The sequence below is a fragment of the Symphalangus syndactylus genome, chromosome 8 (genome assembly GCF_028878055.3).
Source record: "Symphalangus syndactylus isolate Jambi chromosome 8, NHGRI_mSymSyn1-v2.1_pri, whole genome shotgun sequence".
NCBI classification, from domain to species: Eukaryota; Metazoa; Chordata; class Mammalia; order Primates; family Hylobatidae; genus Symphalangus; species Symphalangus syndactylus.
In genome coordinates, this window is record NC_072430.2 from 65,437,338 (window position 1) to 65,454,703 (window position 17,366).

The 17,366-nt window shown below is 39.8% G+C and overlaps 1 protein-coding gene across 9 annotated transcripts in view; it reads right to left on the minus strand.

The window, feature by feature from the left end:
• The window catches only part of GNG2 (G protein subunit gamma 2), a 156,511-nt gene that overhangs the window by 19,892 nt on the left and 119,253 nt on the right, over positions 1-17,366 (minus strand). The gene's annotated exons all lie outside the window — the stretch shown is intronic.

A 17,366-nucleotide genomic window follows, 5' to 3' on the forward strand; every position in this document is an offset into this window, starting at 1 on the left:
AGCCCTCTCCATCCTCGGTTGGTATTACCTCTGATTGGCAGGCAGACCAGAGGATGAGGTTTGATTTTCCAATTCTCCCTACTTCCCCATCCCTTCTTCAGAGAAAAAAAATACACACACACAAAGAATATTACCAAATGTTCTCCCAATGGGCTCAAACCCTATCCTTCTGGTTAACTGTGACCACCTCAGTGTATTATACTACGGAGACACTATAGTGAGAGGCTTGGCTTTTCAGTGTCACTTAATCCAGCATTGTTGTAAATAGCCATTCCTCCCCACTCCATTTGAAATTAAAGTTTGAGTCACAACGATCTACTTTACTCATAATTCCTCAGGGACACATTTATCATGCCAAGTGGGAGGGATTGCCATACCTGATCGTTAAATATGTCAATTAGTTCACCAGTGTTATTCTAAATGAAGTACAACAAACTTATTAACTGATTTCTTTTATAAATCTGGAACATAAACATTTTGTGAGTAGAGTTCTTGGCCGGGCATGGTGGCCCACACCTGTAATCCCAGCACTCTGAAAGGTCAAGGTGGGAGGATCCCTTGAGGCCAGAGTTTGAGAGTACAGTTCTGTTCCGAGGCAGATTGCGAGATGGTTTCTTTGTCTCTGCCATACCTCTTTCTCCATGTGTGCTCCCCACCCCCTTCAAATCCTATCCCACATTCATTTATCTTCTTATCCTTTCTTGACACACCATCTCACTTTATTATTGTTGTTCATCTTGGAAAATATCTTATTTTATTCTCGATGCTGATGCCCATTTCCCCCACATTCTGAACAAATCTTACTTTGTGTCAAGGTGTCATATGCAATTTTAAGACCATCTGTGTAAATATGCTCCTTGAGATCACTGATATCCTATTGGATAAAGCAAAACCTAAGTGCTTTGATTTGACTAGAGTGCATGACCCATGAAACAGAAACGTTAAACAGTGCCTCGTTGACACTAATAGAATCTTGCTCTGAAGATATTATATAAAAAATAATGACTTCTGCTAGCTTTGGACAATCTTTTTACCAAAGGATGAAGTAAGATCAGGTTACTTATCTTAAAAACACACAGAAAAGCTGGAAAACGAAGAATAACCCACAACAAATTCTGTACATAGATTTTTTAACCTACCAACTAAAATCAACAAATAATTCTTGTCTTAATGACCAAAAAGCAAAAGTCTATAAATTATCTCTTTTGGTACTTATTTCTTGATATCCAGTTCTTCAAGACAAAAGAAGAAATTATGTATAACTCTCTGTAACATACAAATCCCTTCATGGAGAATATTATGTTAAAGAATACTACAAAATAAGCCACCCAACATCATTTACAGAATAAACTGGAGGATAATTAATTGTTCCCTCAATTTCTTTTCTTTTCTTTTTTTTTTTTTTTTTTTTTTGAGATGGAGTCTCCCTCTGTCGCCCAAGCTGGAGTGCAGTGGCGCGATCTCAGCTCACTGCAAGCTCCACCTCCCAGGTTCATGCCATTCTCCTGCCTCAGCCTGCTGAGTAGCTGGGACTACAGGCGCCTGCCACCACACCCGGCTAATTTTTTGTATTTTTAGTAGAGACGGGGTTTCACCATGTTAGCCAGGAACGTCTTGATCTCCTGACCTCATGATCCACCCACCTTGGCCTCCCAAAGTGCTGGGATTACAGGCATGAGCCACCGCGCCCAGCCATCCCTCAATTTATTTTCAAAGAGTATGGAGACAATAAAATGGAAGGGAAGACTGAGGAATCTTTGAAGTCACAGAGATCTCTGAACTCTACTTTTACACATTTGGAGATCAAAGGAAGGAGAATTGCATGGAAAAACAAAATAATAAAAGGAGACTTTAACAAGTATTATTTCATCAGCATGGTTAGAGACCCAATCATTGCAGCCTCACAGGGAAATTACATGCTCCACAATTAAACAAACATCTAACAGCCTAGGAAGACTTCATAGGGCCAAGATAGAGCATTGACTTATTCAGAAGGGTAGCCTAACTCTTCTATTCATCCAACAATGGATGCAGCCACAATCTACAAGCCCCTGGATGCTGTTATGTGAAGCTAATGTTTCTGCCAAACTGAAATTCATTCATCACGCTGGAATGCAGACTATCACAGAATTACCAAATTCTTATTGGGAGATTTGAGATTCTGGCCAGTGACTCTTCTGCCCTGAATCTACACCAGATTACAGGGTGACCTGTGGCAGAGATCACAACTTGCCTTCTCATCCCTCTTCCTTTCTTCTTCATTAGTAACGACACTTTTTTTCTTAGTGGAGACCACAAGAACCCTGAATTTTGGCTAGGTGTATTTAGCTGAAAGATACATTCCAAGCCTCCCTTGTAGCTAGGTATAGTTACATGACTAAGTTTTGGCCAATGAGATATAAGCAGAAATGTTCTTGAAGGGAAGAGGTATATACCTTGTCTCTCCTTCCTCCTGCTACTGGCCTGAGAGGCATCTGCATTGATCACAGAAGTCCATCTTGAACCTCTAGCATGACTGCTACACTAGGGTGAACAGGAAGGATCTGGGTCCTTACTGACTTTGTGGAGCCACCATGCCAACTGTGAGATGGTTACCTTTGATGTGACAGAGAAATAAGTGCCTATCTTATTGATGCCACCATTATTGAGGGGTTCTCTGTCATTAGCCAACAGACCTGCTATTAACTGAGTAAATGACCCATTTATTGTCATTCAAGCATCAAGGAAAGTCTGTGTCTCAATGCCTTTTCATGCTCCCTGGGAAAAGCTGTGAGTGGCTTGAGGAGGCTGAGATAGAGAATATATTTGTTCTATTGCTGCTGTAACATATTGTTACAAGTTTAGGGGCTTAAACAATAGAAATGTATTATCTTATGATTCTGGAGAGCATTAGTCTCAAATAGGTCTCGCTGGGCTAAAGTCAAGGTATAAGTAGGGCTGTGTTCCTTTTTGAGGCTCTGAGAGTTCACTTTCTTTTATTTTCTAGCTTCTGGAGGCTGTCAACTTTTCTTGACTCTTGGCCCTTTACTCCATCTTTAAAGCTGGCAAAGGTGAGCGGAGCCCTTCTCATGTCACATCACTCTGACCTCCTCTGAAGTCATATCTTCCTCTGACTGCTGAAGTGATATCTTCCTCTGACTGACTTCTGCCCACCTCTTCCACTTTTAAGGACCCTTGTAACTACATTGTGCCCACCCAGATAATCCAGGATAATCTATTTTTAAGTCAGCTGATTAACAACCTTAATTCCATCTGCAACTTTAATTATTCTTTGCCATGTCACATAATGTATTTCTAGGTTCTGGGAATTGGGACATGAACATCTTTGAGGGGTTGTTATTCTGTCTATCATGGAAGAAGTCCTCTGTATAGGTAGGGAAGGGAAGTAGGGAGGTGGGAAGTTGAGATGGGGAAAGAAGAGGCATGGGGCAGTAGTCTAGAAATGCAGGAGGGGAAACACATTTGAAACCTCAATGGACTTAAGAGAAAAAGTAAACCTAGGCTTTGGTTTGTGCTCCTAGTTGTAGGCAGCTACACCCTGAATGTTCTTGTTTTACTGTATGAACCAGGCAGAGTCAAGCACCACTTTTAGAATCAATTAGTACATTTTTCCCTTTTTTTCACATCCAGCTGTTTTCCCGTAAAAGCAATGAAAAAATCCCCTCCTGAAGACTGAAAGAATTGTAAAGTACTAGGCCAGGGTTCCAAAGAAGAGTTTATTTTCCTAAGAGGTGACAGTGGCATTTGGGCAAAGTGTGAGATTCATGTAAAACAGATACTGGATCCATTTTGGGTTTAGAGTCACGTAGTGGGGGATCTCCACAGGCCAGAAGCTAAAATAGGAGCAAAAGGACACCAGAGAGTAGAATCAACTGGTGAGGGAGTAGGGCTGGAGGAGACACGATGGCATGCAGTGTTGGTGAGGAGAAGAGAGGAAGATGACCGCAACTGGAAACACTGGGGTGGAGCTGGAGCAGCGTGAGGAGATTACGAATTAAGCCATTTATGCCCATCTCTGAAACTATACACATTTTGATGCTTCATTCCTTTCCACCCAATGGTTTTTTATTCTTTGTGATCAGTCTCTTCCTTTTTCTTTCTCTTTTAAACTGACCGCAATGTAGAATGTACATCTATATATTCATTAGAATTTGCTGAATTACCTCCTATGTTCTTAAGATATTCTCTTTTTTCCACTTTCTCCATACATCAGACAACATCTGAGTATTAGTTGTTAGTTGCTTTTGATTTGCCCACATCTATATTTCAATCCATGACCGTGGTCCACAATAGACAATCTTCCCCACCTCTACTGTGAATCACGAAATTCCAATTTTGAATACTATGTTGCTGGATCATAATTTTCTGAAGCTCATTTCCTTGTAGACTTTTTGCTCATGTTGTGACTTCTGCAGAATTTGAGGGTCAAGCAAACGAAACATTACACCCCAAAACGTTAAATGCATGCTGTTCTAGAAGCAAGTATTGGCTTTGTATATGTTAAAAAAGACAATATACGTGCATCCATGCTTTCTAGCTATTTCCTGAAACGCCAAGTGATGTACCTCTATTCCTGGTTTATTTGAATTTGTTCAAACCTTATAAAGCCAACTATTGCAAACAAAACAAAGAATCTTAAAAAAATAAACAAAAAAAAATGCAATGTGAGAGGCAGAGGAGAAAACCCATTCCGATGTTTAAGTGTGTAAATAAGAAAAAGTTTATCTTCTAAGCTTGAGGTATTTGGACCCTGCATCACACACACACACACACACACACACACACACACATATACACATACACGTACACATACATGCACACACCCCTCCATTTATGCTAAAAGAAGACCTCTACACTGATTTGTTTTTCTTTTTTTAAAAATTGTGATAAAATGCACAATATAAAATTACTATCTTAACCATTTTTAAGCATATAGTTCAGTGGTATTAAATACATGTATACTGTTGTGCAATCATCACCACCATCCAGCTCCAGAACTCTTTTTACCTTGCGAAACTGAAACTCTATACCCATCAAACAATAACTTCCAATTCTCCCCTCAGCTCCTGGCAGCCACCATTCTACTTTCTGTCTCTATAAATTTGACTACTTTAGGTATCTCATAGAAGTGGAATCATATAGTAGTCATCTTTTTGTGACTGGCTTATTTCACTTAGCATAATGTCTCTAAGGTTCGTCCACACTTGAGCCTATCAGAATGTCCTTCCTTTTTAAGGCTGAATAATATTCCATTGTAGGTATATACCACATTTTCTTTATCCATTCACCTCTTGATGAACACTTTGGTTGGTTCCATGTTTTAGCTACTATGACTACTGTGAATAAGGGGGTCCAAACATCTTTTCAAGACCCTGCTTCCAATTTTGGGGGGTTATACCCAGAAGTGAAATTGCTGGACCATATGGTAACACTTGTTATTTTATTTTATTTTTTTCATAGTAGCCATCCTAATGAGTGTGAGATAGTATCTCACTTTGGTTTTTATTTGCATTTCCCTAATGATTAATGAATTGAGCATCTTTTCATGTGTTTATTGGCCATTCATATTTCTTTGTGGAGATACCTATTCAAGTCTGTTGCCCATTTTTGCATTGGTTTTTGTTGTTATTGTTGTTGAGTTTTAAGTGTCTCATATTTAGGATATTAATTCTGTATCATATAAGTGGCTTACAAATATTTACTCTTATTCTGTGGACTGTCTTTTCACTCTGTTGAACTGTCCTTTGAAGCACAAAAGTTTTACATTTTATGGAGTCGAATTTCTCTATTTTTGCTTTTGTTACCCATGTCTCTGGTGTTATATACAAATCCAATGTCATGAAGCTTTTGCCTTATGTTTTCTTTTAAGAGTTTTATAGTTTTTAGCTCTTATGTTTAGGCGTTTGATCCATTTTAAGTTCATTTTTGTTCACAGTGTTACAGCCAACTTCATTCTTTTGCCTGTGGATATCCAGTTTTTCCATCATGATTTGTTTTAAAGGTTGGCCTTTCTCCATTGAATTATGGCCTGGATGTTTGTGTCCTTTCCCACATTCACATGTGAAAGCTTAATCCTCAATATAATGGTATTTGGAGGTGGGGCCCTTGGGAAGTAATTAGGTCATGAAGGTGGAGTCCGCATACATTAGATTAGTACTCTTATAAAAAGAGAAATGATTTCTCCCTCTCTCTCAGCCATGTGAGTAAACAGCAAAAAAATCGCCATTTCCAAATTAGGGAGAGAACCCTCACCAGGACCTTATCATGCTGACATCTTGATCTTGCAAGTTTAGCCTTTAGAACTGTGAGAGATAAATGCTTATTCTTTAAGCCACCTTGTCAATCGCTTTTTTTTTTTTTTTTTGATAACACCCCAAATTGAGTCAGACAAATGGTCTTGGCACCCTTCTCAAAAATCATTTGACCATATATGTAAGGGTTTATTTCTGTGCTCTTTATGCTATTCCATTGGTCTCTATATATGGATTGTCTGTCTTTATGCCAGTGCTACACAGTTTTGACTACCATGGCTTTGTAGTAAATTGTGAAATCAGAAAGTGTTGTGTCTTCCAACTTGTTCTGTTTCAAGAATGCTTTGGCTATTTGGGGTTCTTTGAGAATCTACATGAATTTTAAGACACATTTTTCTATTCTTACAAAAACATTATTGGGATTTTGAAATGGATTGCAGTGAATTTGTCCATTGCTTTGGCTAGTATTGACATTTTAACAATATTGTCTTCTAATCCATGAACATGAGATGTCTTTTTCCATTTACTTATGTGTTCTTTCAGTAATTTTTAAAAAATTTTTGTTGAATAAGTCTTTTACCTTCCTGGTTAGTTCTTAAGTATTTTATTCTTTTTGATGCTACTGTTAACGGAATTTTTTCTTAATTTCCTTTTCAGATTATTCATTGTTAGTGAATAAAGATACTACATTCACTGATTCTTACTGGAGAAGAATGCTTTTGTCTTCTACCTTCACATGAGTTTTAAAGTAACTGCATACAATAAGAAGTCTTCTTGAGGAAAGGGTGTTGCACCCTGTGAACACAACGGGGTCAATAAAAAGGGTTGACAGAGTCCCATTAGGTGCTTAGGCAGTTTCAACAGGGAAGCACAGACACACATCATATATTCTTTGCTAGTGTCCGGTTTTCATTTTACATGTAACCCAAATTGTGCAGAAGTTTTTTTAAGAGAGAATAAAGGTTTGAATCCATTAACCACTGAAATGGCTTTAAAATAAAAATGCTGAGAAGATCATGTAGAAAAAGCTTCAAAACATACATACCTCTTAAAGACAAATGACAAAAAAATAAAACCTTTTGGTTAAAAAGAGGGTGATTCATTTCTACACACTACTCCCCCTCACCCCATCGGCCTAGTCTTTGGTGATGCACTGTGACTTGTGATGCCCTGGAATTTACCTTTGTAGGGCCCACACTGGCTTTGGGGCCACCAGAGGACCACCCCAGAGGCATGCCCAGCAGTAGACTTCACTTTTTCTAGGAGTTGATGGGGCAGAGGTAAATGGAGTCAGGGTAGGTTCTCTTGGGGAAAATCAATTCCTGAAATCACTTTTGGGATCTCAGAACATTTCTGGAAATCAGCTGGGGTGATGATCAAAGGTTGGATAGTGCTAGAGTGACATTCTTTGGTCCAACAAGCTGTTGTGAGCCCAGTAGTTGCCAGCACCTGCCAAGTACTGGGTCATATGGCAACCATGGTATAGCATGGGATACATGTGGTTACACTTCTTTAAATTTGAAAGAGAAAATTTTCACACCAAAGGTTGATTCTTTAAGAATTCTATAGCCAAAATGTCTTTTAAAACTTCTAATAATCTAACCGGGTCTGGTGGCACATGCCTGTATCCCAGCTACTTGGGGGCGCTGAGAAGGGAGGATTGTTTGAGTCCAGGAGTTTGAATCCAGCCTGGGCAACACAGTCAGTCCCTGTCTCTTAAAAAAAAAGAAAGAAAGAAAGAAAGAAAGAAAGAAAAAATAAATAAAATTCTAATAATCAGAAATTCTAATGGGACCCAATCTTTTCTCAAGGTCCCATACTAGAGTCACTGGCAGTGGTAACCAACCAGGAAGGTACTGCCTCTTATGAGGCATTTGGAAATGTGTGGGGTTGGTTGGGGCTATGACAATAACTGGGGGTGCTACTGGCAGTTAGTGTGCGCAAGTGGAGACTCTAACGCCTTGTAGTATGCCAGTCAACAATGAATTGTGCTGCTCAAAGGCCCATAGTACCCCCAGTGAGAAATATGAAAGGATACCCAAAAAAATAGCCATAAAGCCATGCATGAAAAATCTGCTCAGAGAAAGCACTCCATGTGCAAACTTTCAACTAACTGGGTTTTATATTCTTATGTCTTATAATCCCTATTATTTTCTCAGTGATGATGAATAAGTGTTAAGCATTCATAATTCTCAGTAATATTATGCTTTATGGATATCTGGTCCCGGCTTATCTAAAACAGAGCAGAGTCTCTTTTATGCAGTCTACTGACCGAATGAGATTATTCCGGGTTATATTTGCCAGTAAGCAAAAAAGATACAAATAGCAAAAATCCCTGGAACAATTATAGGAATTGTGTATAGGAGATTGATAGAATTCTGAAAGAATGCTCTAATTATCCCACCTGAATTCCAGACTGAAGAATAATACAGAAGGAATTTTATTCTTTTCAACTGATGAGAAGAGTATAGTCCCCATCCCACCCAACCAACAAGAAACATGAAAAATAGGCCTGTTATGGAATAATAACCATTAGAGGAGATTTCATTTTCTAAAAACACATTCAGCACTTTAATTTCTTTCAGAAGGAACTTTTCTGTTAAGAAACCATACATTTTCTTGTCATTTAGGCTTAGTGATAAACACACAACCCCTTATTTCTGTGGCACAAAGATAAATAAATGTTTTGTTAATGGGTGGAGAGTGTGTAGGTTAATTGTGGAGGATTCCATCCTTTTCATACTTCAATGGTGTTTTTCAAGGGTGGCATCCAGACAGACTTCCCTAAGGCCTATAATTTCAATTACGACTGTATGTTTCTCAGGACTGTGTTTTGGTATTTGCAGTAGGTGCTGAGAGATTTTGTTTTGTGTATTTACAAGTTAGGATTACACTGGCAAAAAAACAATTTTTATGTCTAGAATACAAATTGGAGGTTTATAGTCTCTCAGTCACTTGATAATATTTTTATTATTCTCGTTTGTCAGTCGGCCACATCTTTGGTGATTGTTTATAAGTTGCTTTTGAATTAGCAGACTAATTTCAAGATGTTCCAATTTAGAATTTGTCAGAGCTTTTGCAATTAGTCATCTGGATAAATGTCTTTGTTAATTGCTCATACCATAACCCATGTTTAGTTTGGTCATTTTTGCCACTCACTTTTTTTGATCCTTACTCTAATTTATTCTGCAGCAAGTAAGTAAACCAACATCAAATTGATATTATATATACTAACATATGCTATATTATATACTACTAAATGATGTATATATACACACAACATAAAATTGATCATATTTATATACATTAATTAAATTGGTATATATACTAATATTAGATAATACATACTAGAATACTGTTAATATCCATTCCTCTAAAGGGCTTTCACAAACAGAACTCTAGTGAACTTATCAATAGTGGCTGCAATGTGAATTATGAATCAAGTAATAATTGCAAAATGTCAGCCTGCCAGGTTTCAGGGTCGTTGTTTGTCAGGCACCTTTTTCTATTGCCAGTTCATCACTTTGACCTGAAAATACTAAAATAGCACATTTCAATCTCTACTCATCAGCAAACACTAATTTCTTTTGGCTTCTCAGTCACTAAGCAGATTTTAAATCAATAAAGATTCACTGGGACACTTACTGCTTTTCTCTCAACTCTTACAAGCCCCGGAGGATCTGGGTTGGAATCCACCTTGCACACTCAGTCACTCTTTCCCAATCGTGTCTTTCAACAATTGGGAAGTCACAAAGATCGTTTAGGTGTCATGATGTCCTGGTTTGCTCATTCACCTTTGTTCATTTTTGAGCAGCAGTGTGGAGGTTTGATGAGATGAAGAACAAAAAAGGAGATGAGAATAGAGAGGGTGGGGGCAGGTGTGTGTAGGGTAGATGTCTATACCAACAGGCATGGACTAGCTTGGAGATAAAGGGTATGGAATAATCTTGAGCCCCCCAAGTTTGCATTTGAAGAGGGGAGGGCAGGGAAGGAACAGGAAGATACCCAACTGTGGATAGCCTCAGGGGGTTCACAGTGGGGCCAGACACAGAGAGCTGGACTCACTCCATGGTGCTGGCTAAGATGAAGAATGAATTTGTAAACAAAACGAAATAAAACAGGAGCCTTCCAAGTGCCTCCCCACTCCCTCTGTCCCCACTCCTCTTCTTTTTAGTGCTTCTCATTTCCAGAGATTTGATTTTACAGGCCAAAAGCTTTGTTCTTTCATGGAGGACCAGGAACTCACACCAATATGAAGATTTGCTTATGGACCAAGAGCTCGCCACATGCCAGGAACTGGGCCAAGGGCTTTAATGCATTATCTTGTTTCATTCTCACAACTCAAGGGAAGTGAGCGATGCATCCCTTGTTGAAGGAAATTGAGGCTTAGATTAGGTCAGCACATTCGTCAGAAGGGTGTTTTGGAAGCAGTCTCCCCAGGGAAAGATTTTCTTCCAGTTCTTCTCAATTCACATTCTCAGAGGCACCAGACTGATCCTAATCTGGGGTCTATGGTATATTTGGCCATTTTCACATACAAAACAGCAATTTTATGGCCTGTATGGCCACAGGGAGAGCAAATACAAATGAGGACCAGTGTGGAAACCCCAACAACCAAACTTGCTGTGAGGGTCAAGAAGGAAGAAAATGACCCAAGGGAGCAACATATCGACAGGCCAACCTAAAATCCACTCTGGACTATTTCCATGCGGTTTCACTGGGAAGTTGCCACTTACCAAGTGGGAGAGAGATAAAACAACGTATTTCTTCCCTCAAATCAGCATGGGAGCCATCTATGCTGTGTGGGTGAAGAGTAAGACACAACACGGCTTTCCTGTCTCACCCAGGTGCCAGAAGCCACCATTTGAAATGACAACTCTCTGCTTTCCAGTAAACTGCTGGTTTTGAAAACATTAACTTTACAAGATGCAGCCTTCCTCATGGAAAGAGGGTCACTGGTTAGCTGTTTCTAACAACCCTGACAAAAAACAGAGTCCTCAAAAAATGACTTCAAAGTCATGGATTTCACAAATTTTGTAAAATGAAACGAATAGGTCATGTTGCAACTTTAAAATGACATGTAAGCTTTTAGTTTTTATCTGAGACTTGGATAAAGAAACGGCTTGTATCTATAAATGGGAGCTGGCATTCTCAGACACTAGGTGGGCTTTGTTCACTCCAAGGAAAAAAGGTTAATACTTTGAACCGTGTATGTTGGATTTTTTTTTTTTAAATACAGAAGCCCAGACCATGAACCAGTAGGGTTCCAACAAAAGAGAAATAATGAACTAGTTTCCATAAAAATAGCTCTGTTAACCTATGGATGCCTAATACTCTGCAACAGCAGGCAAGGGGGATCTGACAGGCAGCAGCCTTCTGCCTCCTTGCAGGAAATTATCTATTGGTTAATTAATTTCTTTATTAAAAAAACCACTCACACTGCTTCCATCCTAAATCCTCAATGTGTCTCGAACCTCAGGCAACCCCTGTAGTTCAGGGAGACTACTCTGGTGGAGCTTCCTTGCCATTGCTCAGATGGTCTCTTAGGCTTCCAAAATCATAACATGAGAAATCCTTTGGTGAACAAAGGATGCTGAGCTCCCCAAATAGGAACTGGACCTCTTCCACTCCCTTGTGTGAAATTCACTTTGTTTGCCATCACTGTGTTATCTGGGGATATTTCTAGTGGTACAACTGACACTAGGTATAATAGAAAACATGTGCCAGGAGACAGAAGAGCTGGATTCTAGTCTGCTCTGAAACTCCCAGCTGTTTTACAGTGAGAAAATGATTTAATCTTTTTGGGCCTCAGTTGCTCAGCCATAAGTGGGGATAACAACTACTGGATTGTACATGCATGCCTAATGTTTGTGACAGCACGTTGTAAATTATGGAGTGCTATACAAGGAGTGGCAATGAACAGAAAACAATGACCACCACTGTTTATTGAGCAACTACTAAGCACTGTGACCTAAAACATTACATGCACAATCTCCATTCCTCATAACAAAGAACATGAAGAAAGAATCATGAAATAAGAATGGCAAAGGGAAAAATCTCTGGATACAACCAACTGTGACTCTATTAAGCAAGAACTTAATGAGCAATCCTAAGCGGGGGAAATTTTTTGAGGGAGGGTTGGTAACTCCTTTTTTGAAATTTCTAATTTTCATGAACAACCTGTTAAAGGGATGGTGACTATTTTAAATTGTGGTTTAAAATTCATTAACAAGGATTTACTGCATGCTTAATGTGTGTGACCCAGAAGCACACACACACGTTACACTAAGTTTCTAAAGAAACCAGCCATTGAACGAATGTGAGAGCCTGTGGGTTACCTCACTAATTCTGGAAGACATTTTCATTGTTTGTTAAGGCTTCCTGTGGCCACAGAATAAACTTGCAAGCCTAGCACCTGAGGCTTCCATAACTGGCTGCTCCCTTCTCCCCGTCAGGCCTGTATCTTATATAGAAAGGCTCAGCAGAGCACCTGTCTCCTTTTATCAGCTTAGTACAAGGAGGGCCGGTAACGCACTTGTTTCCCAATTCGCTTTTAAAAAATATTATTTCCCAATTCACTTTTTAAAATTACGTATTTCTTTTGTAAAGAAATACATAGCCATTTTCGGAAAACTGAAAAGCATAGAGATTCAGAAAACAGAAATCTTCTACAACCCTAGCACCTATAGACAACCAAGTTAATCTTTGCAGCAATTTTTCAAGTGCTTTTTCCCACCTGGAGTGCTTACATTTTTGTGTCTAATATCATGCAGGGAAGGAAATATTAACTAATATACATAATCATTTGCGGGGCCCTGCATAAATGCTGACCTTTTGGGAAGATTTCTCATGATCTACACTGCAAGATTTACCACCCTGCTCCATTTCCTTTAGAAAATGAAGTTATTTTAATTTTTCCTCATTACTCAAGTGTCAAACTTTATTTTCCATCTCTTAAGGCCATTATACTTCTCTGATAATGTATAGTACAGAGCCACTTTTTAGTCTTTCAATCAATACTGTTTTTAAAATGACTTCTTTAGGTACTTAAAATAAATTGCTATGCCAATATCTCTTTGATAATAGGGAATAGAGGGAAAATGTAAGACATTAAAGATAAAGGGACAAGCAACCTTTCATTTTACTTGCTCACCAAGGGCATAGACAGCTATTGCCCATGCTGATAGAGAAATACCCTGGGTTGTGGGGAGGAGAACCAAGAAAAGGGCCCTTTTTACAGAATGGCTGTTTATTTGGGTGAAAAGAGCTTGTTTGAAAAGTTGACTTGATGACCAGGAGTTTATCTTACAGATATTATTTTTTAAAGTCAGTTTTATCAATATATAATTTATACACATTAAAATTCACAGCTGGGTGTGGTGACTCACGCCTATAATCCCAGCACTTTGGGAGGCTGAGGTGAGAGGATCCCTTGTAGCCAGGTGTTCAAGACCAGCCTGGGCAAAAAGACCAACTTGTCTCTACAAAAAAAATTGGCCAGGCATGGTGGCATGCACCTTATAGTCCCAGCTACTCCAGAGGCTGAGACAGAAGGATCGCTGGAGCCAGAAGTCTGAGGCTGCAATGAGCTGTGATCATGCCACTGCGCTCCAGCCTGGGCCACAGAGTGAGACACTATCTCTAAAAAAATAAGAACTAAAAAAAAAAAAAAAGGAGTAAAAAAAAAAAAAAAAAGTATGCCAATGGAAGAGGTTGACAACTGTGTATACATAGTTCCTAAGCTACCATGATTGCAGAAGCTATTTTAAGAAGCTATTTAGCCACCTCTGCTGCTCACCTTCTTCCTTTTCTAGCCTACCCTCACAGAATGAACATTTTTGAGACCAGTCCCCAGGTACCAAGAGCACTTCCAAGAAAGCAAAGGCTGTGAACTTGACTAACCTTACTTAATATATACCATGGAGTACATAGAGTTCTTAAATCTAAGTGTTCAGCAGGACCCAGAAGTATCTTGCAGAACCATCTATCCAAAACAGAAATCCCTTTTATAACCACTGATTTAATACACTTTATTCACTTGTGATACAGGTTTAGAAAATTCCTCCCAAAGCATGGAGCCCAGAGTGGCACTGTGTTTTATTTAACAAGTTTGGTCCAGTTCTGGCGGCCTCTGGAGACTCATGAGAGGAAGGACTCTCCAGGATGGGGCTTGATGATTTTTCTAGGAATTAGCAAGTTAGAAAAATGGCTCCTCTGCAAATTTATGCCACTGAGCCTTAAAGAGAGATTAAATATGAGGCATTTAAAAACCCACCGAACCATGACTCTGATTTTGCAAATAAAAAACTAAAGGGACAGAGTGATTATATGAATTGCCTCAGAAAACATAGCTCTCTCTCTCCTGCTCTCTCTGGCCATGTGACTTGCCTGCTCCCACTTCACCTTCCGCCATGAGTAAAAGCTCCCTGTGACCTCCCCAGAAGCCAAGCAGATGCCGGTGCCAGGCTTCCTACACGGCCTGCAGAACTGTCAGCCAATTAAACCTCAAAGAAAAGAAAAGAAAGAAAAAGAAAAGAAAAGAGAAAGAAAACATAGCCATAACACAGTGTCAGAACAAAGGACTTAAACCCAGGTTTAAGACACCTGGTTAGATGCACTTCTCACTGTCTTGAATGTTTCTAACATTTTGCCAAGCCCCCAAATTGGGAGCATTATTAAGGTTTAGGTTTCTCACTAAGTTGCTTTTCTTCCCTTCCAAATGTAGGGTCACTACTAGAGAAACTCTGTTAGGAGAATGGATGGGTGGGAGTGTGTGAAATAAAAATAACATCCTACTGTCCCTGTTGACCCCTCCCCTCCCTATGGTGATCACTACTGATGAGGCATTCTGATGTAGTAAGCTTAAAGAAACTGGGCTGGAATTTCCACCTTAGTTATTACTTTTGGGCACTGTTTTACAAAGACTAAAAAGCCTGCAAATTTGACTACAAAGGCTCCCTGATTAGTGTGTGAATAGTATTTGCTAAGAAGGTCTCTGCACTTTAATAAAATAGGTTTAATGTTGTACAAAGGGAGAAACAGATAATTGTGTGGATCTCCAGGGAGTTTTTTAGAGGACAGCTCTTTTTTACAAATGTGGTATCTTGTGATGAAAATGTGAAGGGAAAGACAGACGGGCATGGAAGTAGCAGAGACATGAAGATGCTTAATGAACTGACAGTCCTGGCACCCCAAGGTCTGAACCAATGTTCACATAGAGAACGTGGGAGTCAGTGTGAGGTAACATGGAGGGTACTGAATGATGAGGCTGAAGGTCTGGCTTTGATTTTCAACTTTGCTAAGTGATCACGGATGAGTCATTTCCCCCCTGGGCCTCAGTTTCTCCCTCTGTAAAGTGAGAGTGCTGAGATAAACGACTGCTTGATTCCTTTCTAGTTCTTTGTGCCAGTTCAAGAGGTTGATTGTAGTTTTATTCCTATCACTGCATCAGTGAGTCCCACAGCTCTGGGACTCTCTCAGTAGAGTGAAGTTTCAGCCCATATTCCAAAATGAAATGTACAAGGAAAGTGGATGAATATGCAGAAAAGCCGAAGACCCATAGGATCCCAGTTGGTTGGAAAGGGGATTTTAAGCTTTTCATTCTTGGGTGTCCATTTCCTGGCTTTCAGGATCACTCTCCCTGTGACCTGACACTAGTGATTCTTTGACTCTAGCAGGACTTCCACCTGAGCTTACTGCCTTTTCTCCGGCCCTCAAAACCCTCATGCCCTCACGTGCTGCTTTACCAGGCCTCGAGTCCGTGGCCTATCATGGAACCACTCCCTTTAAACTCAGCAATCCTGCCTCTTTCTTTCTCCATCATACTGGCTGATAAAATCCCCAGTCCTGGTTGGATCCAACTCTAAACCTATTCTGGAGCAACTAGAGTGCAAAATAAACACACATCATGAAAGCTGGTCTCATTTAAAATTCACAGATATTACCTTCAAGTGGATCCTCAGTGCTATCCAGCTTTCCTTCCACATTTCCTGAGTCACCTTCTCATGATTTTCACACCTTCCCTTCTCTCCTCAGACCTGTGATACCTCCTGTCTCCTCGTCCTCATTCTCAGCTGGTGAGCTCGCTGCTTCTTTCACTATGAAAATGGCAGCAACAAGAAGAGAATGCCCATATTCTCCCATGACCAACTTACCTGCATCTGCATTTCTGTCTGCATAAGCTCTGCCTTCTCTTCTCTTGTGGTAAATGAACACTCCTGCCCCTGTCTTAGGGCAGCCCCTTCACTCGAGCAGTGGCTCTCATTTTCTTTTGCTCACCAAAAGACTCGATTCTTGTAGATTTTTCCTGGTCCTTTCTGGCATCATTAATTTTGTCTCCACCTTACTGAAGCAATGCCATTGGCATATAAACATCTAAAATATCTCCCATCTTAAAAAAATAAAAAGCAACAACAACAAAAATAAAACCTGTCCCTTGATTCTGCTTCCCTGTCCTGGCTAGTATCCTATTTTTCTGGTTTCCTTTATAGACAACTTGAAAGAGTTGCCTATCCTTGCTGTGTCCACTTCCTCTTCTTCAATTTTTCTTATATCCACTATAAATAGCTTCCCCCAGTGCCTTTCCTGAAATGACATTTGACCAAGTCACCAGCAAATCCAACTTCCAGTTGGCCAAATCCAATGATCACTTCTCAGTCCTAATCTTATTTGACCCCTGTCTTGGTTTGCTGTGGCTGCTGTAACAAATTCCCACAAGCTGATGGCTTCAAACAATGTAAGTTTATTCTACAACAGTTCTAAAAGCTAGAGTTCGAAATCAGCTTCATTGAGACAAAATCAAGGTGCCAGAAGAGCCATGCTCCTGCCAGAGGCTCTAGGAAAGAGTCCATTTCTTGCCTCTTCAGCTTCTGATGGCTACTGGCATTCTTTAACTTGTGGCCAGTTCACTCCAATCTTTGCTTCTGTGGTCACGTGGCCTTTTCCTTGCCTTTTGTAATCTCCCTCTGTCCTCTCTTATGAGGATACTTAGGACTGGATTTAGGCACCCCCACTCCACTCCCCAGGATAATCTAGAATAACTGTTCCATATCCAGAGCTTCAACTTAATCACATCTGCAAACAACCTTTTTCCTTATAGTTAAAATTTATGGATTC